The 27,896-nt window shown below is 44.1% G+C and overlaps 1 long non-coding RNA gene across 1 annotated transcript; it reads left to right on the top strand.

Moving 5' to 3' along the window:
- Positions 1-1,035: 1,035 nt before the first annotated feature.
- Positions 1,036-19,278, top strand: LOC118356160. Its single transcript, XR_004819493.1, has 3 exons — positions 1,036-1,117; positions 1,526-1,576; positions 19,002-19,278. It is a non-coding gene; the product is annotated as an uncharacterized LOC118356160 (long non-coding RNA).
- Positions 19,279-27,896: the final 8,618 nt, after the last annotated feature.

Genomic DNA, 27,896 nt, shown 5'->3' with positions numbered 1-27,896 from the left:
GAAGCTGGAGGAGGAGGAGCCCCCGTTTCTGACAGAAATTAAAATGGGGCCTTCCCACCAGGCCAGCCACGCGGGGCCACCTTCCTCTCCCTGCTGTTCACCAAGCGCCAGCCAATTTTCAACCCATGTGACCACGCTTCCATCCAAGACAATCTGAATTAATTTTGCACGTGAAATTTGGTGGGATGTGGTGCCAAATGTTTAACTGAAATCAAGATGCAAACTTCCCTTCATCTACCCGTTTTGTAAATCCTGTCAAAAATAAAATAAAAGCCATTAAGCTTGTCTGGCAACATTTGTCCTTTATGCACCGAGTTGTTCATTGTTCCTGATTCCCTCATTCTGTTTGCTCACCGCCCCCCCGCCCCAATATTTGTTCTGTTATATTTACGGTCCCTGGGCAGGCCCAGCACACTGTCAGGTCTACTGACTTTGCCAAGTCTAAGATGCCTTTTAGGGACTTATTTTATTTAAAGAGCACCCCATTAATGGGTTTAATGGCCTTTCAATCATTTAGTATGCATTGTCAATGAGGGAGAATCGATTTTCTGAGAATTCCTGTTCTGGGAGGGAAAGCAACAGCCCTTCCCTCGCTCTGAGTTTGGCCAGTGAGCAGATGACGGTGCAGGACGCGCTCCGTCCTGGTGCACAGGTCTCCTTACAGCTGGCCGGCGCCCAGAGGAACGTGCGCGCCTCTCTTGCTGCTTTCGGGTCATAACCATTGGCCACGGGGACACGTTGTTTTATGAACTTTGGATGAGGCTGACTGTTGCTCTCGCAAAAGATCCACTCCAGGCTTCATGCCACCCTCTTTGGGGAAGACTCAAACCCCAACCCTTGGGGCTTTATGAGATCTTCTTGGTCCACAGGAACAGACGGGGAAGGACGGCGGGCCTGCCAGGGTTCCCCAGACACAGACTTCCAGAAGGGCACTGCACCTCCGAGGTCTCGAGTTCTGGAATCTTGCAGCAATGAGCAAACACATAAACTCTCACTGTGGTAACTTCTAATTCCGTAACTATCTGTTGATGACTTTCTAAGTACAGGGCTTGGCGCCATGGGAGACCCACGCGCGGGGCATCAAGAGAGTAGAAAGCCATCTCAGCGCACACTCAGGGTTTGTCTCTTGCAAGTTAGCATCTCCTTTAGGTGCTGTTAACCAGACTTCTCTCTCCTCCCTCTCTGATTCTCCCACCCCCACCACTCCCTGTCCTTCTCTTCCTCCCTCTTACCCTTCCCCGAGAATCCTGCAGGAAATCCCACACGCTCAATAACCACAGCTCTGTTCTCTGAAGACTGACAGTGACAAGGAGTCTCTCCTGGGCACCCTGCAGTTACCAGTCTGCAGAATCCTCAGCACGACTCTGCGTAAATGCTATCAAACTGTGACTATCTCCATTTTTTCAAAGAAGGAAACCAAGTTTAAAGGAGGTCAGGTCATTAGCTGTGAGCCAGACCCACCTGACTTGAAAACCTATTCTCTGAAGCCCTGCACCAACTTGGTTTTCTCTTGCTTTTTTTTTAGGGTGCTTTGCTCCCCAGGGGGTCCTAGCCAGCAAGTACCCACTGTCCTAAGGTAAGCGAAGCTGACTTGCTGACACCTGGCTAATGAGAATAACAATATTACTAATCTAGCTCTCACCGCCCCCCCACCCCCGAAGTGACCATTCTGTGCCAAACACTTCATGGATCTTTTTTTCACTTAATTCTCACAACGACCTCAAGAGATGGAGAAAGGGGCCCCATGAGGGTAAGAGACTTGCCCAAGGTCTCATAGTTATTAGGTAATAATAATGATGATGATGAAATTGCTAGCATTGATTAAAGGCTTATTCTATGACAAGTGCTGGGCTAAGGTTTTTATATCTGTATATGTTTTAATCCCAGTAAAGCAAATGTTATTATTTACCGCATACAGATGAGGAAACAGAGGCTCAGAGATTGAAAGCAACCTGCCCAAGGTTAGCCAGCCCGAAAGAGATGGAGCCAGCATTTGACCCAGGGGGCCTGTGCCTACTTATAACAGCGATGCCGCCGTCATGCCCCACAGCCCACGCTCTTCGTCTCTCTCCTCTCTAAAAGCCTTTTGGAACATGGCCCATAAGTTTTCCCACAACAGTAGTTGAAGACAAACCCAAGAGCCGTCAGGTTTTGCAGCGGGGTGGCTTCTTAACAAGCTCCTGCCCTCCCCGAGAATCTCATTTGCATTTGTCCTTCTGCAGTAGTTTCCAATTCCCAGGCAGAACACAATTTAACTGTAAAATTCGCCTTAACTAACCAGCTGTCTGCTGCAGTCAGGCACCAGGCTCAGGTGCGACTCCCAGGAGGCTCTCTAGAATCAGCGTGCCCGCCTCTGCAAAGCAATATAAAGTCACCTCCGAGAAATGAGATGCCACTTGGAAGAGGCATGTGCTTCCATGCCCGCTTGTTGTCAGCTCAGAACAGTGGAGGGGGTGCCGATCACGGCTCGATTGCTCCCAGCACTTCTCTCCTGAAGGTTTGCCTGTCATCTATAGGAACCTGTTCAGGCAAGACTACCAAACGTCCAGGGCCTGGGGTGTTACTTGGGATGGGATCCTGGAAGGGAGGGGTGATGGGCTTAATTGGCCTCGTCTGGCCACAGTGTCATTGGCCATCCAGCTGGGGGCTCCCGACATCAATAGGCAAGAGAACGCCATTCAGCAAATGTCATCTGAGCCTCTACTGTATTCAGGACATTATGTGAGAGAGTACAAAGGTGAATCGAAAGCCCAATCTCAGGGTGCCCGTCTGGCTCAGATGGAAGAGCACATGACTCTTGATCTCAGAGTTGTGAGTTCAAGCCCCACATTGGGTGTAGACCTTACTTAAATAAATAAACTTAAAAAAAAAAAAAGGCCCAATCTCAGCCTGATGGGACCCTACAATTTGACAAGTATGTAGAGTGCCAAGTAGAGTAGGAAAACGTGCCCTTACGAAGATATAATCATTGAAGTTCAAAGACATCTGTTTCGAGGCTGTAGTTGCAATGAGGAAGCAGATGAGGTTGTTGGGAGAAAATAGATAGGGACAGCGGAGAGTCATGCCCAGAAGGGGACTTCTGCATGGACTTCGACGGAGGCAATAGCAAAGACATCCTAGACACGGAGCAAAGGAAGAGAATAACAGCTCAGCACCCCACGAAGCACTGGGTGACCCATGGGAGGGACGCATCCATAGTGTCCAATGAGACCAGCGTGATGAGACCGAGAAAAGGCCGTGGGCCCCAGTGACAAGGACGATGCTGACCCCCCCCCCCGAGAAAACAGTGTGTGTAAGGGAGGCCAGCAGTTTCCCCAAGGTCAAGGAGACACATGGGTGGTGGGGAAAGTAACGGAAGAGCGTGGAATGCTATTTAGGAATGTTTATTAATGAAAGTCAGAAGAGGTGGAGGTCAGTAAGGGAAGAGGGTAGCAGGCCTGAGGAATGTGTTTGAAGGATCGGGGAGGTTCAAACATGATTGCAGGTTCCTGGTGGAGCAAGAATGGAGGGCAGGCAGGAGTGACCAAGGGCACAGGGGGACAAATTCACATGGGGAAGAGAGACCCTTCAGAGACTGAGGCAAGGAAAGAGGAAGAGGGATGGTGCAGCCATTCGACATGGAAAAGGGGATGCTGACCTTGGAGACCTTGACTTTGCCATGACATCACAAATGATCTCCAAAAGTGATTGTCCTATCACAGTAGTGTGGGGACTGTGCTAAGATGGCCACCTTCTGAAGGAAGACGCTAGAGGAAATGGGGAAAGTTTCACTACATTTGTTTTTCATCAAGCAAAAATGTTCATCTTTTTCTTTCTCATTATTTTGCTTAATTACATACACAATTATAGTAAGTTTAGTTCTTCAACCTTCTCTGTCTTTACTTCTCTCCTTAGGAGTATCTTGTGACCTTTATCTCAAGGATTTGCCTCCTCTTATTACCATCAACTCTAGAGTCTGTAGGGGCTAATTATCCAGGCTGAATGATTACCTGGGTCTTTCTCTTCCTCTTCTCACAGACTCCCTGCCTCTTCGCCATTTCACTGCTCATCAGTCCTTCCACCAGATGTGGGCAGGGGAAGCATGACAAGCTAAAACTCAAATCAGTTCACTTTATTACTTATTTTGGGATCTAGCCAAATATTTTAAGCTATTATCTCAAATGAGGTTGGGGGCTACCACAAGTTCATAGTTATTTCATTATCCATGAATGGAACCACCCACAATTAGTCCCAAAGTCAGAAAGATTAAAAATGTCAATGTGAGGGAAAAAAGACACTTAGTGAAGGTCTTACTGGCAGAGCTCTAATTAATATCTCTCATGTCATAGTTTTGTCTATCTCCTTGCCGTTCACTCTGAGTCTTGCTTTCTCGTTGTGGCTAATTTGAAATTCCACATATTGTATTTTCCGATTGGAAGCACTAAGAGTGAGCACTGCCAGTAATAACAGATTGGTGCTTCTTCTAGTCCCTGAAATGTGATGCTCAGAGTATTCATTAGCATTATGGTTCGGGCAGCTTCCAATGCTCCATAGTCTGCCTGTCTCATTGACAGCTGAGCATAGGGTGCGATCAGATGGTTCCCGGGGTATCTGTTTACTTATTAAACTTTGAGAGGTATGTATTTTTAAAAGGATCCAATAGGTTGTGATACTGTACCACAGTTTCTCTGTGCCACAGAAAATGGGTAAAAGATCCATAGGACCTCTCATACTGCTGTGAATCTATGGTCGTATGGTGAATCTACAATTACCTCAAAATAAAAAGTTTCATGAAAAATTCTCCAAGACCTTATCATCAGAAGAACAAAACCAAAATAAAATCTAACAAGGACTTTCATGTATTCAATACATACACTAAAATGGCTAAAATTTAAAAGACTGACAATATCAAGTGTTGACAAGGATGAGAAGGAACTAGAACTCGGATACTGCTGGTGGAATATACAAACACTTTGGGAAGCAGCCTGACACTTTCTTATAAAGTTAAACATACACCTATCATAGGGCCTAGCAATCCTACACCCAGGTATTTCCTCAAGAGAAATGAAAATATATGTCCACAAAAAAGATTGGTATATAAATGTTGATGGCACTTTATTCATAATAGCCCCAAAGTGGAAACAACACAAATGGCCATCAACTAGCAAATGGATGCATTTTGACATACTCATGCAATGGAATACTACTCAGCAATAAAAAGATTAGAACCACTAACATATATAATATATAAATGAATTTCAAAGTCGTTATGTTGAGTGATAGAATTTAAACACAAGAGTACATACTATGTGATTGTATTTACTTGAAGTTCTAAAATAGGCAATGCAATTTGTACTGACGGAAAGCAGATCCATGGTTACCCAGAGACATGGGGGATCAGGGATGGTTATTAGCTACAAAAAGTCATGATGGAACTTTTGGGAGGGATAGAAATGTTCAATATCTTGATTGTGGTGATGGTGGTGTTACACAGGGGTGTGTGTGTGTGTGTGTGTGTATGTGTGTGTGTGTGTGTGTGTGTGTGTATTTTATTTAATGTGAAGTAGACCTCAAGAAAGTTGACTGAGGGAAAAAGGAAGACTCCAAGAACCTCTAACCAAATCAGAAAAATAAACTAAAACCTAGCAATGATTTTCTTATACTCAGTACATTAACTTTCTAATCTTAAATACATCTTCAACAATGAACAGATACCCTGAGTCAACAGACCCTGGCTTAGATCAGCCAGTAGAGGGAACTCTTTCTCAAACTGAGGCTCCATCAACTCAGTGACCTAATTAATCTCTAAATGTAACTTATGTCTCCACATTTCTCTTCACTCCATAGCTGCAGCCACATAACCTCAAGTAGAAGGAACCCAAACTATCCCAGTTAAGAAACTAACCCTGTTCCCATTGAGAGGTGGAGGAAAGGAAGAATTCCAGACCAGCAGGTTGGTGTTTCAGGATCCATGCTGACTTCCTACTGTGCTGCCACTCTGATCTTTACATGAGGCTGGTAATTAAGGATGCTTGGAAGCAAGCCCTCCTCTTACTCCCCAGGCATAGCAATCAGAGCCCTGTCATGGTGCTGTGCCTGCCTTCTGTCTCAGTTGCCTGAAAGTGGGGTCCTGACTTGCTTTTGCCAGTTGTTCTGTAATCTAGAGTCTCGGTACTACCTAATACCAGACCTAAGAGCCAAGCTTATCTGCCATTTGCCTGTAGCCAGGTTCCCCTGATGCCTGTCTCTGCCCTCTCACCCCCTGGAAGTCAGGCCCCTGACCACCTGTGCTCTGAGTTGGGTCTGCCCCAGTCCTGAAGGCCACCTGCCCATCCTGAGTGCCTTGTCACTATCTCCTGAGGCCCTCCTAGATTTATGAATCCCAGATTCATCTCCAGGGATGCCCATTCACCATCAACTATACACTGGTTCTAGACACATTTCAAGTCATTGTTCACCAGAAAACATCTTCGTGAGGCAATCATAAGGTCTTAGAGGACAAATTCTGCATCACTGTGAAATAATTCTCTTTGTTGCCCATCTAGAATCATGGAACTTTAGAGTCATTTTCAGAGTCCATGTACTCCAAACACCGCCTCGGCAGGAATTGTTGAGAAGTGGACATGGCGGTCCTACTTTTGAACATTTCCAGTGGGGGCAGTCAGTACTTTTCAAGATAATCCATGCCGTTATTAGGTAGATTCAATTGCTAAAATCTCCTTTATATGGACTTCAAATTTATCTCCTTGAAAACCCACCTATTATCTTGGTTTCTACATTTTTGTGAGGAACACAGAGTTGCCTTTTCTCTATAATAGCACTTGAACTGTTCAAAGTCAGCAATCATATGTTCTCCCTCCTGTTTGTCATATTCTTTCTTTGCCAGACTAAGAGGAAAAAAGTCAGGTAAATTTAATTCAGTTCCTACTCAGTTTTTTTCTTTTTTAATTAACATATAACGTATTGTTTGTTTCAGGGGTACAAGTATGTGTTTCATCAGTCTTACACAACACCCAGCACTCACCACAACGCATACCCTCCCCATTGTCCATCACCCAGCTACCCCATTGCCCCGCCGCCCTCCCCTCCAGCAACCTTCAGTTTGCTTCCTAAGATTAAGAGTCTTTTATGGTTTGTCTCCCTCTCTGGTTTCATCTTGTTTCATTTTTTTCCTCTCTTCCCCTATGATACCTACTCAGTTTTAAGCAGCATCCTGAGTCCTCAGGGTGCAAAGATGAGTAATTTATGGTTTCTGCCTTCAAAGAGCTTATAGAATGGAGGGGAAGAGTTGGAGAGTCTGGGGTGGACCCTCAGAGGACACAGCAGCATTGGATAGGAAGGGAGAGGGTGGGAGGGTATTCCAGGCATTGGAATGTAGGTGCAAAAGTCCAGTGGCAATGCTAGAAAGTTTCTGGAAGGCAGGGCACAGAGTGGGAGTGTAATGAAAGATAACACCGGAGGGGCAAGCCAGCACCAGATCACAAAGGACATTGCAGGTCACGCTAGAGTTTTACACAGGGAATCACACAATTATATTTCAGTTTTAGATAGATGACTTTGGGGCGCCTGCGTGGCGGAGTTGGTTGAGTGTCCTACTCTTGGTTTCAGTTCAGGTCATGGTCTCAGAGTCATAAGATGGAGCCCTGTCTGGGGCTCCACATTCAGCGTGGAGTCTGCCTGAGATTCTCTGTCTCCCTCTGCCCCTCCTGCTCCTGCTCTCTCTCTCAAATAAATAAATAAATCTTAAAAAAAAAAAAAGATGTCTTTGACTGCTACATGCAGAAGTGGTTTGAGAGGGACAGAACTGGAGACAGGGGTATCTGTGAGAGAGCTAACATGAGCCCCAGGGGAGAGATGGCCATGGCCTTACCTCAGAGGGTAGCAGTGGGAATGGCAAGAAGTGGGCTCATGGGAGAGGTGCCCAAAAGGATTGACTCGGTAAGACTCAGATGTGAGAATATGGGAGAGGGAGACTCAAGTCCATTTTCCTGGCTTGACTGGATAGTGATACTATGCCAAAGAAGATAGGCAACCCACAAGAAAAACCAGGTTGGAGCACGGAGCCGGTGAATGCAGCTTTGTACATGCTGAGTCTATGCTGTTGGTGGCAGGCCAAATGAAGTTGTTGGGCAAGTGGTATCAGAGCTTAAAAGGGAGATCTGGGCTAGAGATATGGATTCATGAGTCACAGGCCCATAAGTGGTCATTGAGGACTCCAGTGTGGATGAAGCCAGGCAGCAAATGGATATAGCATGACAAGAGAATGGGAAACAGGGGCACCTGTGTGACTCAGTCAGTTAAACGTCTGACTCTTGATTTCGGCTCGGGTCATGACCTCAGGGTCATGAGATCAAGCCCTGGGTCAGTCCCTGTGCTGGGGGTAGAGTCTGCTTAAGATTCTCTCTCTCCTTCTTCTTCTTCTTCTGCCCCCACGAGTGCTTTCTCACTCAAAAAAAAAAAAAAAAAAAAAAGAGAGAGAGCGAGAATGGGAAGCAGCATGTGGGGGGTGGGCATAGAAGAGGGAAAATAGGGAGTGGCCAGGAGGCCTGAGGCAAACAGGATGTAACTGTTTCTAGCATAATAAGCTTTCCAAACACTTGGCCATCCTGGACACTTCAGCTCTTTGTTGCCACTGTTTGGTTTGGCTTTCGGTAACCTTTATTAGGTAGGGATTTTTGAATGGACACCATACTCCAGGTGTTGTAGAGAAGAATCACCTCCCATGTTCTGGACCCTATACTTCTAAAAATGCAGGTTCCATGCCCTCACGGCTATGGCTCCTATGGAACTCGCCCAATAGAAAAATCTTCAGTGTTACAACAATTAGGCAATCAATCGATGACTAGTTATTAAGCCTGATTGTGCTGAGGTTTCACACGTAGGGTTGTAAAACCACCATCACGGGCTCCCAGAAATATGCCCTATGATCAGAAAGTTCAGAGACACATGTGGAGATAGATGTAGGGGACACTGCTCTGATTACCAAAATGAAACACTGCTGCTCCCAGAACATGGCAAGCTCTCTAAGGCCTTCCTGCCCTTGAATGTGGCATTCCCTCCATTGGGATTCCCTCCACTCGGGATTCCCTCCACTCTTGTGCTGGTTATCAGTTTATTGCCTCTTGGCTCCAAATTCATCCTTTTTGTCTTCCCCATGAAAATGGATCTGAGCCCTTTAATTATCGTTTCTTTGCCAGTTGGCACCGTGTTAAGCTTTGTCAGTGGAGGGTGCTGGAGAGACACCACTGGAGGAGGAGGGGGTCCCATCCTGGTCCCAAGTGCTGGCTCAGCAGGCTTCCCCAGTACCCAGATCCGGCGGTGCATAGTGGCTAGTCGCTCCCCCTGGCATCCCTCCATTTCCAACCGTTTCGTAGCAGGGCGACTCCCATGAGACACTTTACTGTGAACAACTTTCCCCTGACACTGAGGGTGGGAGTGAGGTTGCTGGCAAGTTCCAGATGGCAAATTGCCAGCAAGACCCATTGATAGCACAGCATCTTCTCTGCCAGGCAGTAAGCTGAGGCCATGCGCCTCTCACAAGATCTGGATTTCAGCCCTGGAGACAGTAGCTGTTCCTTATATCTGCTATTCTTGTGTTCTTTGGCATTCTCTTTACTTCTTACTAGTCAGTACCTTGTTATTCCAATCCCTGCCATAATCAATAATTCTTCATTTTAAGCTTCCCCTATTCAAGTCACAGGGTAGTTTTATTCTCCTAGTTGGACCCAGATTGATACACCTCCCTTATCGCCCTGATAAACTTCTACTTATTGCGTGAGACTGGCCTTGGACATCATCGCTGTATTTTGCCTGGCAAAAAGTCGGATAGGTGCATGTCAGATGTGGTTATGCATGCATGCATGCATGAATGATTTCCATTACTGCTGGGAAGTTATTCAGGAGCTAGTTTGGCAAGTAAGACATTTTTTTCTGAGTAATGACCAGTAATCCCAGAGAGGCCAGGATCAGACAACCCTGGATTTGATGTCTTAGGGGCAAACCTTGGCCCTCTCGGAGTCCGTTGTTCAAGCTGGTGTCCTACCATCAACCCAAGCAAAGTTTCCCCATGCAGATGATGCTAACTTCTCACCCCATCTGCTTCAGATGTACTGTGGAACTCGGGCCCCCACGCCCCAGACTGGCTTTTCACAGCCCAATCTTATGGCACAAGGGTGGAAACCAAAGGAAAATTTCCCTGGAGATATTTATCTTTGAGCTGTTTTGAAGACCTTAGTAAGCAAATATTTTTAACTGGTAAATTTTAATATCAACCAGCCAAGTTTTAGTAAACTAAATTTGCAAAACCCTGGTTTCCTGATACCCTTGGATGTTTCTAGTTACCTCAAAAGTTATTGCAAAACTCTCAAAAAAGATCCCAATGGACCAAACAGTCTTTATTTACTTTATCTTAAAAATTAAATACATGGTTTGTGGCACTTTGAGAAGGCATGGAGTAGGAGGAGTGGGAATGTTACAAAAAGAAGATAATAATAGGGTAGGAAATTTCAAAGTGTGGCTATTACTTATCTACATTATAGGAAAATACATAAGTCAATTCATATTACCCTGGTATGTGCCACACCTTTAACCATCCCAAAACACATGGGCATAAAAATCATTGACACACACGCACACACACACACACACACACACACTCACATACACATACACACAAATCTGTTTACTTATCTTACCACATAGATTACCCACATACATAAATATTTGTATATATTGACATATATTTCTCCTATAATATTATTCATTTACTATTTTATTTGCTTTTTATCATCCCTTTTTTTTGGTACCCCTGTCTCAGTTTCCCTCCTCTGCAGAATACTGAGTTATAAGGATTGAAAAAGGTAACATTTGTAATGTTTTTGGTATAGGGCCAGGCACAAATACAGCACTATTTTAGTGTTAAAAATAAACTAGCATACAGTAGAAATAAACTTAACAAAGGAGACAAAAGATCTGGACACTGAAAACTACAAAACACTGCTGAAAGAAATTGAAGAAGACACAAGTAAATACAAAGACGTTTCATGTTCATGGATTGGAAGACTTCATATTACTAAGCTGTCAATTCTACCCAAAGCGACCTGCAGATTACAGGCAATCCCTGGCAAAATTCCAACATTTTTTTTGGAGAAATAAAAAAACCCATCCTAAAATTCACATAAAATCTCAAAGGACCCTGAGTATCCAAAACAGCTTCGAAAAAGAAGAAGAGAGTTAGAAGACTCACACTTCCTGATTTCAATACTTATTACAAAACTGCAGCAATCAAAACAGTGTGGTACTGGCATAAAAACAAATGCATGGACCAATGAAATGGAATAAAGAGCCTAGAAATAAACCCTCTCCTATGTGGTCAAATGCTTTCAACAAGGGTGCCAGACCGTTCAATGGGAAAAGGATAGTTTTTCCAACAAACAGTGCTGGATATCCACAAGCAAAATAAAGAAGTTGGATGCTTATACTACACCATATACAAAAACTAACTCAAAATAGATCAAAGACATAAAGAGGTAAAACTGTAAAACTCTTCTTAAAAGAAAACATAAGGGGAAAGTTTCATGACATTAGATTTGACAATAATTTCTTGGATATGACACCAAAAGCATAAGCAACAAAAGAAAAAATACATACATTGGGCTAATTAAAATGCATAATTTTCGTTCATCAAAGGACATTGCCAAGCAAGTGAAAAGGCAACCCACAGAACAGGAGAAAACATTTGCGATCATATATTTGATAAGGGATTAGTATTCAGACTATTTAAGGAACTTCTGCAACTCAGCAGGAATAACAAAAACCCAATTTAAAAATGAGCAAAGGTGGGGGGGCGGTGCCTGGCTGGCTCAGTTGGAAGAGTGTGCCATTCTTGATCTTGGTGCTCTGATTTCAAGCCCCACGCTGGGTGTAGAGATTACTTAAAAATAAAATCTTTTAAAAAATAAGCAAAGGACTTGAATAGACATTTCTCCAAAAAAGATATACAGATGACCAATAAGCACATGAAAAGATGCTCAACATCACTAATCATTAGAGAAATGCAGCCCAAACCACAAAGAGATACCACTCACATCATTAGGATGGCTATCAAAAAGAAGGAAGGAAGGAAGGAAGGAAGGAATGAAGACAGGAAGGCAGGAAGGCAGGAAGGGAGGGAGGAAGGAAGGAAGAATTACAAGTGTTGGTGCAGATGTAGAGAAATTGAAACTTGTGTACTGTTGGTGAGGATGTAAAATGGGGTCACTGCCATGGAAAATAGTATAGTGGTTTCTCAAGAAATTAAACATGAAATTTCCGTATGATCCAGCAATTTTACTTCTGGGTATATACCCTAAAAAACTGAAAGTAGGGACTCAAACAGATTTGTACACCAATATTCATATCAGCATTATTCACAATAGCCAAAAGGTGAACACAACCCAAATATCCATTGACAGACAAACGGTTGAACAAAATGTGGTGGGCACATACAATGCAGTATTATTCAGCTTTAAAAAGGAATGAGATGCGGGCACACGCTACAACATGGATGAACTTCAAGGACATTATGCTAAATGAAATAAGCCGGACACAAAAGGACAAATATTGCATCACTCTGCTGATATGTAGTACCTAGAATAGTCTAAATATTAGAGACAGGAAATAGAAGAGAGGTTAGCAAAGGGAGAGGAGAGAAGATGATGGGGATACAGAGATTTCGTTTGGGGGGATGAAACCGTTTGGGAAATGGTTGGGGTAGTGTCTGCACAACAACGTGAATGTGCCTGATGCTACTGAACTGTGTATTTTTAAGTGGTTAAAATGGTAGATTGTATGTTACATGTATCTTACCACAATAAAAATCTAATGAATAGGGGCACCTGGTGGTTCAGTCGGTTAAGCATCTGCCTTTGGCTCAAGTCATGATCTCGGGGTCCTGGAAATGAGCCCTGAGTTGGGCTCCCTGCTCAGCGGGGAGTCTGTTTCTCCCTCTCCATCTCCCCACCCCTCACTTATTCTCTCTCTCTCTCTCTCTCATAAAATCTTTTTTAAAAAATCTAAGGAATCAAATCAAAACAAAACAAAGCATAAAATCTTGTGCTCATTATGTACCATCTGCTATCCTAAATGATTTTCGTTTATCACTTGAGTTGACCTCTCCACAATCCTACGAAGCGGGTACAACTGTCATTCCCATTTCACAGATGAGAAATGGAGGATCAACGAAGTTAAATGTTTTACCCATGGAAAGGGAGAGAATAGGTGGTAGAGTGAGGAAAGGGGCCCCAGAGAGTCAGAGCCAGCCCCTATAACCTGCATGCTGCATCCTCCCAGCTACTGAACACATTGTGAGTGTTATCTGTGCGCGGGTAGGGAGAAAGGTACGTGAGGAGGGGCCCAGCCCAGGCCTCCTCCCAGCTCCTGGACTTTCTGCAGGCCCTCCATGCAGCGCCTTTCTGATGCTGGGCCAACTGCATGCACAGGCCAGAGTCTCCTCCTCTGACCCTTACTGCTGGTGGCAGAGGCTTGTGAGGGCAGATGCAGCCCCAGGTACAGTCCCCGTCAACATCAAGGGGCACCTACCCCGTCAACATCAAGGGGCACCTACCCCAACTGGAGCAAGGAGAGGCTTCCTTAAACATTCTCCAGAAAAAGGTCTGAGGGAGCATACGCCAGTCTAAAGCTGCCTGGAGATTAGTGGGCCTCTCGTCCAGCTAGAAATCCTCTCAAGTTTTTTTTTTTTTTTTTTTAAAGATTTTATTTATTTATTTGAGAGAGAGAGAATGAGAGATAGAGAGCACGAGAGGGAAGAGGGTCAGAGGGAGAAGCAGACTCCCCGCTGAGCAGGGAGCCCGATGCGGGACTCGATCCCGGGACTCCAGGATCATGACCTGAGCCGAAGGCAGTCGCTTAACCAACTGAGCCACCCAGGCGCCCTAGAAATCCTCTCAAGTTTAAAAAGAAAAAAGCATGGAATAATGGAATAACTAGCCCCGTTGGTGAATCATTCACTAGAACATCTGCACAATCTGATTTGGGGGAAATGTCTTAGCTTGGAAATTTCAAAATGTTAATGTCTTGCTAATGTCTATGCTGGTTTTCAATATATTAATATATTGAATTAATATTATTCATTAGTAGTATGCTAGTTTTCAGCATATTAATATAGCTTTCTTTTCTGAACGCTCTCTCTCTCTTTCTCTCTCTGGCCATAAGAGTAACCAGTATTATCACAAAGGCTCTGTGCTATTAATATTTATTGAGATCTTACCACTTGTAAGCTCTTTACATGTATTATTTAATCCCTGCAACATCCTCGTTTTATAGCTGAGAAAACACATAGAGGTGAAGTAACCTGTCCAATGTCAAATAGCAAGGAATTGGCGAGCTGACAGTCACACCAGGCGGTCTGATCCAGATGCTTATTAGAAATCAGTCCCGTAATAAAAAAAAATAATTTTTAAAATAAAAATAAATAGAAGTAAAAAAAAATTTTTAATTAATCAATCAGCCCCGTGGCATTGGAAAATTCCCTTCCACACTCTTAGGTCCTCTTTTTCCTCATCTGGGAAATGAGGGGATTGCACCAGATGTTGTGTAAGATTTTCTTCCGGCTTGAACGTGCCCATTTTCTTGTCCTTGCGTGCAAATGATATTTAACCATGCGCTTCGCAGATGGGTATCCACCAACGCTCCCCGCTTGAATTATGGGCGCCATTAATGCTGTAGGACTGGAAAGGAAAGTTGATCTCAGCTGAAACTGACAGTGCCCCTGAGCTATTTATCATTCTTTTGTCCTGCCCCAAACAGACTTTACGCTTCAACTGCACTCACCCCCTAACTACCTAAATATCTCAACTCTCTACAAAGTCTCTCCAGACTCTGAAATAACTCAATAAAAGAGCAACAGACGTAATGATTCAAGACTGAGGAGGAGAAAGGCGTTCACATTGATATTCTTAATACAATTCCCTCTTTCTTCCCCTGGATTCGCAGAATTTCTTCTCACTTATGAATTTTCTAATAAGCCTGGATAGTGGTGTGCTGCTAATGTTTAAACAACCAGCTCTCCAAGAAAACAAAAAAGTCCTGATTGGTAGCATCTGCTGACTTCCGTGGTTTCAATATTCCCACCATGGCTGGTTTCCCACTAGTGCCAAGTCACTGAACACAACTTTGGAAAGAAATATGAACCAGTAGGAGCTGGTATCGGCACACCACCAAGTCTGGGTCATAGTACCACTCATCTGTAAGCCCTGCAGCCTAAAGTATTCTTCACACATTTGTTCATTCATCCAGTCAACAAACTTTTTTTTTTATTATTATACTAGGAACACGAGCAAGGTATCTATTAAATTAGTTCCTTATTGCAAATCCATTGCCTTATTGGGTTTATTACAAAATAATATTATTTTTCCAACACTTCCCCCTAAGAAGTTTCTTGAGACAAGGCAGGTGGAATGACAGCTTTTCTACCTTCAAAAATTCACTTACCCAAACCACATGAGATGATTTGCTTCTCTTGAGTTAGTAATTCTCATTAACATTCTAAGCATTGGGGAAAATTACATCACAATAGCCTTGACAATAAAACCCCAAACTGCTTTATTATAGAAAGTTTACAAAATGCAAAAGCAAACAACTCACCTCTCAAAAATGCTTACCCAGACATAATCCTTCTATAATACTTTTTCTCTACATTGGTATATTCAAGATATGTGTGGCTTGTGAAGAATACAGACTCAGGAGCTTCATTGCCTGGATTCAAATCACAGGCAATGTGATTCAATTCAATTCAAATCACAGTTCCATCACTTATTAGCTCTGTGATCTTGAGCAAATCAATTAACCTCTCTGTAAAATGGGATTCGTGATCATAATAGTAGCTACTGTGAGAACTGAGTAAATGTACGTACAACACCCAGAACAACATATAGGAAGTTCCCCATAACTGTTAGCAGTTATTACTAGCAAACACAATCGAGGATTTTCTCAATGTTGCCTAAAGCATGTCTTTCTAACAAGATGGTGCACTCCTCAAAGTCTTTTTTGCGGTCCCCTAGAGTGCCTAGCACATAGTGTAACTTGAATCAATTCTTGTCAAACAAGCAATTAAAGAAATTAATTGATTAAATGTAATTGGATCGATGAGACTCCAAAACATTCTTGCCACAAATCAGCCATTGGGTCTCTCATCTAGATCTCAGGCACATTTTCTGTCTCCATGAGCCTCTCTGAAGGTAGGGAAAGTAACCAAGAATAAGTACCTGGAGTAATTTGTCAGAGCTGTTAACATGTATTTATGTTCAAGAATGTTTATTATTTATAAGCAAGGAAAAATGAAAGCAACCTAAATGTTCGACAAGGGAAAGGTTGAATAAACTATGATGTAGCCATTAGATATTTGTTTTCAGTAAGTATTTATTAACATGAAAAAAATGCCCTAATTGTAGTAAGTGGGAAAAGTATCATATAAACTTGTATAAACAATATTATCCCAATGTTTATTTTTTTCAATGTGTTTGCATTAAGGAAAAAATAAAAAGACACTTACTGGAAATATACCAAAATCATCACAGTAGCTATCTCTGATTGATAGGATTAGGGTGATTTTTATTTCCTCTTGGTATATTTCTGAATTTTTTCTAAATAACAAAAAGAAAACATAAAATAGATTTGGACTCTCAACCTTGGAATTGGTGTCTCAGGGACAAAATGATGCGTCCCTACATGCATATAGATTCAGTGACCTAAGCACCTCTGTGAGAGAGTTCTGCTACCACCTACATTCCCACCCAGTCTGGCATTTGCCACTACCCATCCCCATCCCACTCCCAACCTCCCAAAGTGTCCCAAATCTGACATGGAAGCATAACCTAGGTTTTGCAAATGTGACTCCAACATCCAGCCATTTGGAAGCACCAATGATTACCTTAATTTTTCACACGCCTTTCACATATCTGGCATTGGGTAAATACAATCAACCTCACGTAGACATATTTCCAGCTATTAAAAACCAAACACATTTGTGTTATCTCCTGCCCTTGAGGTGCCTGATATAAGGGAAGCACGATTGAGTACCTTACTGATAAGGCTGAACAAATACGTCTTTGAAATAGGCTATAGGAAAAACCCAGGTTGGAGATGTGCCATACACGTTAAAATCTAGCTAAATTTGGGGAGAAGGTGGATCTCAATTTAGTGAACTGTGAGTTCTAGAATGTTTGTTTAATAAAAACCATTTTATTACTTTCAAATCCAAATGGGCTTGAAGCACAATTTTATGAGTCTAAATCGAGGTAGCAAGTATATAATTGGCTCCTGCTTTTAGAAATAGGTAAGAATTATTTATAATGAGCATATCAGTCAAGTATGATTTAGTCCCTCTGATGTGTTTAAAACAACTTATTCAAAATCATAGAAAAAGCAACTTATTCCCTTAAGTAGTGTGATGTTTAGCAATTTTATTTTTATTCTTAATTTGCTTACAACCACCTCTCCTCAAGGCAATCTCAAGCCAAAGCCTATCTAAAGCATCATAAATTTCAAACTGCTGAGCTAAATCAATAAGGTTTTATGGTACATCTTTAAAAGAAAAAAAAAAGAAGACGAAGAAGAAGATGAAGAGGCATAACTTAACTAAATGTAGCTAGGGAAATGCACACAAGTTATTTTTGCCGTAGCTCCTTTGCTAGGGATGGAGGAACCAAGCAGTTCTATTTTCATTCATGAGGAAAATCTCACAACAGCGGGCACATCGTGGGACACAGTCAGCCCAACAAGAATGAGCAAGAGAGAGCAGCTTTAGCTGCTCCTGAAATACTTTAGGGGCAGAAGTTGCTAATCCCAAGGAACATTCTATGGTGAATGTTATCTCTGCTTGAGTCTCGTTAATTTCATGGAAAAAATATTATTGACCTAAGATTTGTTAAGCACCCCTCCACCTTCTCTGCCTTGTTTTTCTCGAGTGTGTGTGTCACTAACATGTTCCATAGCTTAGTTTTTTAATTATTTTTATTGTTTTTCTCCCTCAGAATGCAAGCTTCGTAAAGGCACGAATTTTTCTTTGGGGTTTTCTTTTTCCTTTTTTTGGTTGCATTTAGAATGTACCAGCACAGGGACGCCTGGCGGGCTCAGTAGAAGAGCGGACGACTCTCGATCTTGGGGTTGTGGGTTTGAGCCCCACGTTGGGTGTAGAGATTACTAAAAAAATAAACTTTTTTTCTTTTGTTTTTGTTTTTTTTTTTCTTTTAAAGATAGTAGGAAGGGTAAAATGAAAGCAGGGAAATTGGAGGGGGAGACGGACCATGAGAGACTACGGATGCTAGAAACAAACTGAGGGTTCTAGAGGGGAGGGGGTGGGGGGATGGGTGAGCCCTGGTGATGGGTATTAAAGAGGGCATGTATTGAATGGAGCACTGTGTGTTACACGCGAACAATGAATCATTGAACACTACATCAAAAACTAATGATGTAATGTATGGTGATTAAGATAACAAAAAAAATTTTTTTAAAAACTAATGATGTAATGTATGGTGATTAATATAACATAATAAAATTTAAAAAAAAAGAAAAGAAACTTAAAAAAAAAAGAATGGGCCGGCACATTGGAGGTGCCTCAAAAGTATTTGTTGAATGAACCCAGCTCCTCTTAATCAAGGAGGATATTCCTGAGATAATCTCTGATAAGGTAGAAAGAGCTCTGGATTTGGAGTCCAAAGCAAGTAGCACTTTGCTTGGCTCAAAACAGACACTCAGGGGACATTTTTTGGGTGGAGATGGGTGTATGGATGTTATATTGGTAACTCTCCTTATCTGTGAAATGGGAATAATACTTCATTGTGAGAACTGTTGTGACATCTTAGTTACTTGATAACTCTTTTCTCCCAGTTGATGTAGACGGAACAGGAATAAGGCAGTAAGAATCCTTACAGTAGAAGACAAAGCAAGAAATCATTTAATCTTCTGTGTAAATGAGAGGAGACAGGAATTTGGGTAGAAGTGTATGTTTTTATTCTGTCTTGTAGTGCTGCCAAGTCAAGACGGTGTTTGAGCAGAGAGGCAAGCAAGACGCAGCCAAGTGGAGCAGGTGAGCGGGCCGCCAGCTTCCAATGAGACATAAGTGAAAAACAGCCTTCAGTTTCACTTCAGTGGCCTCCTTGAACTGAGAGGCATCCGACTGTCAGGCAAGGTGATGAAAACCCTCGGTAGACACTCCAGATCTTAGTTCTGGTCATTAAGTCTCAAGGGTAATCCAGCCCCAGCTTTCTTATTCCTAAATTTGTTCTTTTTGCTCGAAGAGATAAAGCCTTCCGCTCTCTCATTCCTCGTGAAACATTCATTTTTGCCCCATGGGTGGCTTGCTCGGTGAAAGCAGAGGTCTTCCGAGCGCAGCCCCCTCTGCTTTGGTGGACAGATGCGGAGAAGGACACTGTGTCCTGGGAAAACCGCTCCGGTGGAGGTAGAGAAGAAAACCACAGGCCAACAGGGGGATGAGATCGGCGCCCTCCCCCCAGTCGTCGCAGGCAGCTTTGGGAAGACCTTCCGGAGCCCGGGGGACACCTTTCCTCCTGAAGAAATCTCAAATGCCCACTGGTAGCAAACTGGAGTAACCCTGGCACAGAAAATTTTCTCCCTGCTGTTGCTGCCTTGGGTTCGGGAGTCTCACCATGTCCCAGAGCGATTCCTCACGTGGTGCTGTGCTCAAGGAAATCACCTTGTCTTAGGACCTCAGCCCTTCATGTGTTTAGCGGGTCAAGAGGCAAATTCTCTTCCTACCAGTAAGAGGCCCCAGGCTCCCGTGGGCCCCAGCCATTGTTATTTTGAGAGTGAATTGCATAAATCTCTGTTGCTGCGAGGGCTATAGGAGTCTAGATGGAAGGAAACTGTTGAAACCAAACCCCAGAACCAGGAGTCAGGAAAAACCCCAAACATGCCTTTCTCCCAGAGCTCGGCTAACCCCAGCTCTCCTTTGTTAGGAAGTGATGTTCCTCCCTCTGTCTACAGGAATGGTTAAGGCTGCACAGATGTCCCAAGACCTGGTCTGGAGGCCTTCATGGGATGGATAGTCCAAAAAATAGTACAGACAGACGTGGCCTGGGAATGGAGCATTCCAGAAGCTGTGCTATTTATCAGTGTTTTTCAACCAGCCCGGCCTTGTTACTTGCCCTATGAGAGGTCTGGGAGAAAGTCATATGGAAAGTGTAAAGAAATAGAAGATCCTTCCCTCAAGGTCCTTTCCGTCCAGGCAGGGAGACAGCCCGTGTACACATCCACTGAGGCACACAGGCCGGGACAGGTGTCGATAAATCTCTCAGGCCACGAGGATGAGAAGTGTTCAGGGCTGGATGAGTTTCTTTCTTTCTTTTTTTTTTTTTAAAGATTTTATTTATTCATTTGAGACACAGATACAGAGAGAGAGAGAGCATGAGCTGGGAGAGAGGCAGAGAGAGAAGGAGAAGCAGGCTCCCTGCTGAGCCAGGAGCCCGATGCGGGACTCGATTCCAGGACCCGATCCCAGGACCCTGGGACCATGACCTGAGCCGAAAGCAGATGCTTAACCATCTGAGCCACCCAGGCGCCCATGGATGAGCTTTCTAAGGGCTTGGTTGTCCGAGAAAGCTTGGGGAAGAGGTGGCGGCCACCTACCATGCCTGGTGGGATGGCTCGGAGGGGTGAAGGGAGGAGCGGCAGGGTGGAGGGAGGAGAGTTTGTACACGTATGACATGAGGATGCTCCTTTATGTGTCCTGTCCCGGCTCTGGCTGGGGAGCTCAGCAGGGCAACTGCCTGTCGCCAAGGTGCCCCGTTTCCATCTGGATGACGGCGTGCACCCCACACGGCTGGAGGCCGCTAAGTCATGTCTTCCAAGGCAGCTCTCCCCTTACCCCATGAGCTAAATTTTTGACCCGATTCTCAAAAAATTATTATGACCTTTCCAACCCTTCACACAGAGGCTTTGCAACGGAGACAAAAATCATTTGTAGTCCAAGTCTTTCGGGTCCCCAAACCGCCCCCATCACCACTCCTGTTTCTTCCCTGAGTGTCGTGGACTCACATTTTTTTTCCTATTTCATCACCACTCCCTTCCCCCCACAAGCACCACGGCCTTCAGGGCTCCCTCCATCTAGATTACTGCGCCCCAGTCCCTAGCCCCCACTGCTCTGTCTGATAACTCCTTTGTTCAAAGTCCTAAAAATGTGCACACTTTTGACCCGTTAACTCCGTTCCTCAAAATGTATCCTTGCCTGACTTTTCTCTCGGCGGAGTTCTTGCGTCTGTACCGCCCGTGGGCCTCAGGAGTCCTGCATGATGCCGGGGCCCTGCAGCAGCCAACAAGCCGGCAGCTGGGCCCTGCATGGAGCTTACGGTCTAGGAGGTTGTTTGTTTCTCCTATCAATCCAGATGTTTTATTTACTTATGTATTTTGTCTCTTGGACAAAACAAGCCTGTCGTACTCTCAGAGAGAATATAGGGTCACTGCATCATAGGGTAAAATAAATTCCCCTTGACCATGCCGGGGACACAGAGTGACAGGTGCAGACAGAACGAGAAGAATACTGTTCTAGGTCAGAGGTTTTCAAACAGAGCGCCACACCCTGTGAGCCTCAGGGGTGGGGATGCCCAGCCGACAGGGGAGGCGACAGTTTGCCAGGGCTGCACAGAAGGACTCGTGTATGTCCCCAGCACCCCCACCCACCAAGCAGTTCTGCGTAGTTTTCTCCTTGTTACTCTGGGCTTCCTGGGAAGATTTATTCGAACAGAATGTTCTGTGGCTGCAAAGTTTGAAAACTACCAGTTGTCTCAAGTTGCTATATTTAGTCTGGAAATCTTCCAGACTGGGGAATTTTTTTTTTTCCAAATTCTCTGAAATCCTCTAGCTTTTATGTTTAATTAATGAGCTTTACTCATGCCTGATACATGTTGGGTGTGTAATTAATGAGCAGTAATACCACGGGCATGGTAAGGAATAAAATTTCATAGACAGTGCAAATGTGCTAGAGATGAAAACCCTAAAATAATTTTGCACACTATGCAATGGTGGGGGAGGGCGCATATCAAAAACACCAACAAAAATGTAAGCAGTTTTAACAATTTGACATGAATTCTGTATGGTGTCATTCGGGATTCTATTTAATATTTGCTAGGTTCCCACAATGTGCTGGGTAATGATCTCTTTTCTCTAATTTTCTTTAGCACCTTGCACCTACAGATTTTACAACTAAACTGTCATTATTCACATACCACCACTGTGGGTTTTTTTTTACAATATCTGCAGGCCACTTGTACTAGTAGATATTTTATTTAAATAGATTCATTTTGTTTTTAAATTTATTTTTAAAGAAAACTTCCTATCAGTACCCATAAATAGAAGACCAGAAACACCTACCAAAAATAGAAGGTAACTGTAATAATAAATTCATGATGATGAAAATAATCAACTGTTTCTTTAAAATATAAAGTGTATATAAGCTATAAACCATAAAGTATACCTTGTCTTTGCTTCCCTCACCTCACCTTATACCTTCTTGTACCTGCACATCCACATCCCCCACTCCCTCTAAGTACTAGCCTTGCTTTAAGCTAGTTGACAACTAAGAGTTGATGAGGTATGAATCTCCTATTTTTTATATTGATAAGAGACTATTAATTTTTCAAAACTCAAATATCAGAACTTCATTGGAATTGTAGACATAATGCAAGAGGATTGTACCATTTAATTTAAATCGCATACATTAGGTGATCTACTGATCACCTACTCATAAACCAGGCCTCAGGCCTCCCCACAGATTTATATTGAGATTGCCCCAAAACATGGAAATTTGCCTACGAATATATCAAAGCCTTTAGCATTTGACAGATATGGTCTTTTCAGATGGTGATGACCCTCTAGCAAAAGAAATATGGATCAATCACCTCATTACCACATACTTTATTCTAATTGTACCTATAACAATATTCCCCCCACCCACTTACCCACCTAGGAAAGAGGGAGGGGAAGTTAGCCACAGGGTCTGAATATTGAATTTACATCGCTGATGACTTGTCACTGCATTTTCTCCCTCTCGCATTGCAGAACTCCTCCCAGGAGACCTTGGGAGAGTTGTCACAGATCAGGTTCTGTGGGAAGCAGGCTCTGAGATGAGATTGTACGCAGGAGGAGATTTGGAGAGTGGACTCAGGAACCACACCTGTGGGTGCACAGGGGAATCAGCACTGGGCAGAAGAAGAGGTTAAGCTGTGCTATGGTCACAACAGAGACCTCAGCCAGGCTCACAGGTAGCCCTTCAGAGGCAAGAGTGTTGGCTCTTTAAACTCCCCGCACTGGCAAGTCACTGGATGCAAGATGCCTCTGAGGAGGGGTCATAACTTTGGGCAGGGCAGCCCTCTTTGGCCAAAGACAATTCTCGGGCAGGGATTCAGCTGCAAGGCACCAGGAGGCAGAGCTCCTGGCAGTGGGGGAATGATACCTGGGTCCTGGAGGAGGATCTGGACAGTGGACAAGAGCATCTACCTCCAGAGTAAACCCACTAGCACCTTGCCCCAAAGTCCCACCCACGGAAAAGCCATGAGGCCTAATTTCCAGGCAGTCCCTCACAGTGATGAACCAGTGCGCCTGAAGGCCGAAAAAGAAGGTAAAAGGCAGGTAACATAATATGTATGTGTGTACGGGGTGGGGGGTGGGGAGCAGAACACCCCACACAGACCTTGATATTCCTTTCCACCCTTCCGCATTCAACCCTCCTCCACTGAAAAGTGCTGGGCAAGAAACAAATGTGTTCTTGACGCCCCCTGGGTTATCAATCTTGAGATATAGTGTTCAATTTCAGAGTTCTTTGACCAAAGCCAAGTTACACATTCTGAGGAAAGCTGACTTTCCAGAAGGCAAAGACATTTGGAGGCATGAACTAGGGTGAACCTTATAAGTGAAGATTCAGGAGTCTTTGATTGCCCACAGTTAGCCAAGCATTGGCTGAGTTGCTTTCTTTCCTTAGAGCCAGGAAAAATGTTAAGTGGTGCTGGAGCTTCCGGGGCCAAGCCTGCAAAGCAAACCTGAAGGAGAGGAGCAGCTCATGCCGCAGATTTCCTCCTTGGTCTGCTTTCTGCCCACCCCCGGCCCCCCCACCCAGAGTCAGACCACACAGGTGAGTAATAAAGCCACAGGCTGCAACTGGTAAGCTTGTCTTCGACGCCCTTGTTTTGGGGAAACGTTTCTAGAGCATTTCTCCTTCATTTCAGGTAGGGAGAAGCCCACCATTATTTTGCGTTGGTAATGGCAGCCTCATGCATGCAGTCTTTCCAACCTGGGCCACATAAGAATAGGTCATGGGCCTGGAACACCTCCTTACCTGGAGATAAGGAGCCCACACAGTCTGCACTGGGCTTATCACCGTGTGTGGGAATATCTTTCCCTGTTTCAGGCTCAATGAGTGTTTCTTTATTTCAGTATTTCTGACTACACGGGAATAGAATCAGGGTCCTTCGGCTGTAGCATGAGATGGACATGTAGGACAATTGCCTTGCGTCAGCTGTGAGTGGCCCGCTAGCCACTGTAGCCGTGAGGGACTGAGGCACATGACTGGAGCTGATTTTGCTCTGTCTCTTCTCTCTAGGTATGAGCAAGAGGGTTGTTCCATCTGCACTGCTGCACTGTGGTGTGTTTTCCTTGGCGACTCTGATACCAAGATGCAGCGGGCAGAAGTGTTTGGACTTCTATCCTGGTGGTTGGCATCGTGATGGTCTTTGCTATCCATGGAGTGGGAGCCCTCCCCTGGCACCGGGAACCAGTGCACCATGTTCTGCTTGACATTTTGTAGTACTCAGTCTCGGGGGGATAATGAGGTGATAGTTCACCTTGGACTCCAGTACAAATAGCACATAGAACCCTTGTCTTCAATAGGGTTGACTGAAGTGAATTGTCGTGAAGTCTATTTAAACTGGGATTTCTCCAAATGGAACCTGAAGTCTTAGCAGGGTCCAGACGGTCCAGTAGAGTCACCTAATAACCTTTAGTGATGGCGGCAGATCAGGCCACGTGACTGGAGTGAGCCACCTCCTCTGGAAATGTTCTGTCCCAAATGTTAGAATGTGCTCTCACTTCTGAAAGGGAGATAATCTTTTTTGTGTGGAGGGAAGAAGGAGGTGTTTGATTTGGGGTACAAATGGGTGGGCCCTCCATAGCCCTCCAAGAAGGAAACTGAGCAATACTGATCTAAGGGCACAAGGAATGACATCCATCCCTCATTCTAACTGGATATTTAACTGGCTACTTCAGTGGGTCACAAAAGCTCTCCATAACTCCAGGGTCAGAGTGACAGGTGCTAGTTTAGCTTGCCACGTGGTTGCCGAGCTGAGCGCTGACGATATGCCAGGCATCCTGCCAGGTCCCCACATGTGTCCTCTCATTCGATTCTTATACACACCCCATGAGGCCGGTCAGATTATTCTCTTCTTCTTAGAGAAATCAAAGATCAGAGAAAGCATGGACTTTACCACGGACCCACAGACACACACCTACTAAAACACAACGCCAGTTCTCGAACCCAGGTCTGTCTGGCTCCCACCCACTCCTGTTGATGGTTAAGGCGCCCCAGTTCTCCATGATGCAGGTGTCCTTGCACATAAAGGAGACACGTGGTGGCAACTTTTGGTGTGCCCAGGATCCCATTCATCGGGGTGCCTAGTTCAGGTCCCCTGGGCTCTAATGGTTGGCCTCTGGCATAGAGGCTTCCCTGCATCTTTTCAACCTTCCCAGCAACCCACCACAATGCCCTGAGCACAACAAGGACCCAGCAAATGTTGCCAACTGACTGGCTGATGTACAAGTGAGCCCACAAGATAAATCCGCCAAGGAGAGAGCCGGCGCATATTTTCACAAACTGGCATTGTGTCATTCCACATAAAATGCTCATAGAGACCCTGTTTGGTTCTCTGGGCCCAAACCTCCTTTATTTGCTCTGAAAATCTGGATCACCCTTTGCTTGGATTGTGCTGATCATTTATTTTTTTTTTTTTTAAACTTTTAACCCAGGGAGAAAACAGCACCAGTAATTAAGCCCATGTCTGTAATTAATTCCCATAATGGGTATAACTCCTCTCCCTTCTGGTAGAGTCACGCCAGCCCACATCAACCTGGGTACAAGTGGTCATACCTGTTTATGTACGACTTGTCCTTCTCCATATTTCACAGATGATAGGATACAGCTCTGCATCTCTTCATGTTAATTCTATTTGAAATACTCCCCACCAACATCTTAGGGCTCTGCCATCTAATAAGTGCAGCCAATTTATTGATAGTAAATCTAGGACAAGACAGACTCACATTGATGTGGGCCACAGGGCATTTAAATTAAACAGGAACTCTCCAGCCATCTGTGTTTTAACTTTTTTATGCCTTGATAATAAGCCCTGTTTAGAATAATTTGCTGTGGAAACTGGGACTTCGTGACTGACAGAGAAAGGCCGGGTATAAACAACCCGAGCAGTCCCCTGAATTTGCGAGAATGTCAGGCGAATTTAGACTCATCATAAAAGAATTCTCGGCGACTGTATTTCAATATGACACTTTTATGGTTTTTTATTTTCTAGTCCATTGCGGCCCCAGAGCCCTGGCATGATTTATATAGCCTGGCAGTGCATAATCTTTTGTGTAAGATATACAGGCCTCCGGAGGTTTAATTTCTTTCCTCACCACCACTGACAGCATTTGTGCTCCCCTTCTCTTCTATTTTCATTTCTAATGAGATATTGGACTTTGCTCAGTGAGAGGTGATATTTCCACATTTGCAGCCTGACAGGCTAAATCACCCGATCTCAGTGGTGAGGATACAAACCCATTTAAACTGTGTCAAAATATTCATGGAGCCCCATTGATTTGGGCAACGGTTATTAGGGAGCTATTTGGAAAGTTCAGGTTTAATTTTTGGAGCTTTCTGCTGCAAAATCACTCAGTTACATCACAGGGAAAATGGTATCAAAAGGATAAAGGAGAGTGAGGGGTGTGGTGCGTGGCATTTACTCTGTTGGGCTTAGTTTTCGTGTGGAGATGACCTTTGACAAAAACAATAACGACGACAACAGAAAAGTCCCACAATGGTGCATGGGTTAAATGTGTGGCATGAAGCAAAGGAAATTCTTCCGATTGCATATAAATGAATAATATGTCAAGCTACTGAAATGTTTTTTAAAAGAGCAGCAGTGAACACAATTGACATAGGAGATTAATGTTTTGCATTGCTACACCGACTTTTACCTCTGCCTTTGATCTTCAATCTAGCCGAAACTATAGCGACAGGAATTTAGCTTCTAAGTGGGGTGGGTTCAAATAGCCCTGTTCACTTAGTATTCACAAGTGTCACAGAGGAAAAATTCTGTGAACAGGAGAGGTGAACGTGACTGCCCCTGTGAGGGGCTGTCGGGACAGAAATGCAACAAATGGCCAACTGAGGGAACTTGGGAGCTCCTGGTAGATCTCAGGAAATGCACACACTGAAGGGACCCTTGAAATGAGGCCACTGGAACAAAGAGTTGCCACGTCTTTGGACACTACAGAAGATCAAAGTCCTTTGATGGGACCAAGCACATCTGACCTTTAGACAGTAAGGTCATCTGCAATCGTTGCTTGATTTATGACCTGGGACTTTATATGAACTTTATATTTACTAGGGTTCCTGAGTTCACAAGGACCTCATTAAATGGCACGCACAACATTCGTACTCACACAGGGGGAAATCGCTTTGGCAATTTGTGGGCGATAAAGTGGTTCCTAGACACTTTACAATAAGTGGGCATTAATGCCGGCTAGCTAGATGCCAGCAGAATTCCTCTGGAATGTGGCATGTTACCTTCACATTACTGCCAAGCGTGCTGTTTATGAGACTGCAGCCCACATCACGGGCCTTTGTGCGGAATTAGCAAATGCAC

This window comes from Zalophus californianus, chromosome 12 (assembly GCF_009762305.2).
Source record: "Zalophus californianus isolate mZalCal1 chromosome 12, mZalCal1.pri.v2, whole genome shotgun sequence".
Taxonomy (NCBI): Eukaryota; Metazoa; Chordata; class Mammalia; order Carnivora; family Otariidae; genus Zalophus; species Zalophus californianus.
The sequence above is the reverse complement of the archived record's forward strand: the minus strand, read 5'-3'. Positions and strand labels throughout refer to the sequence as shown.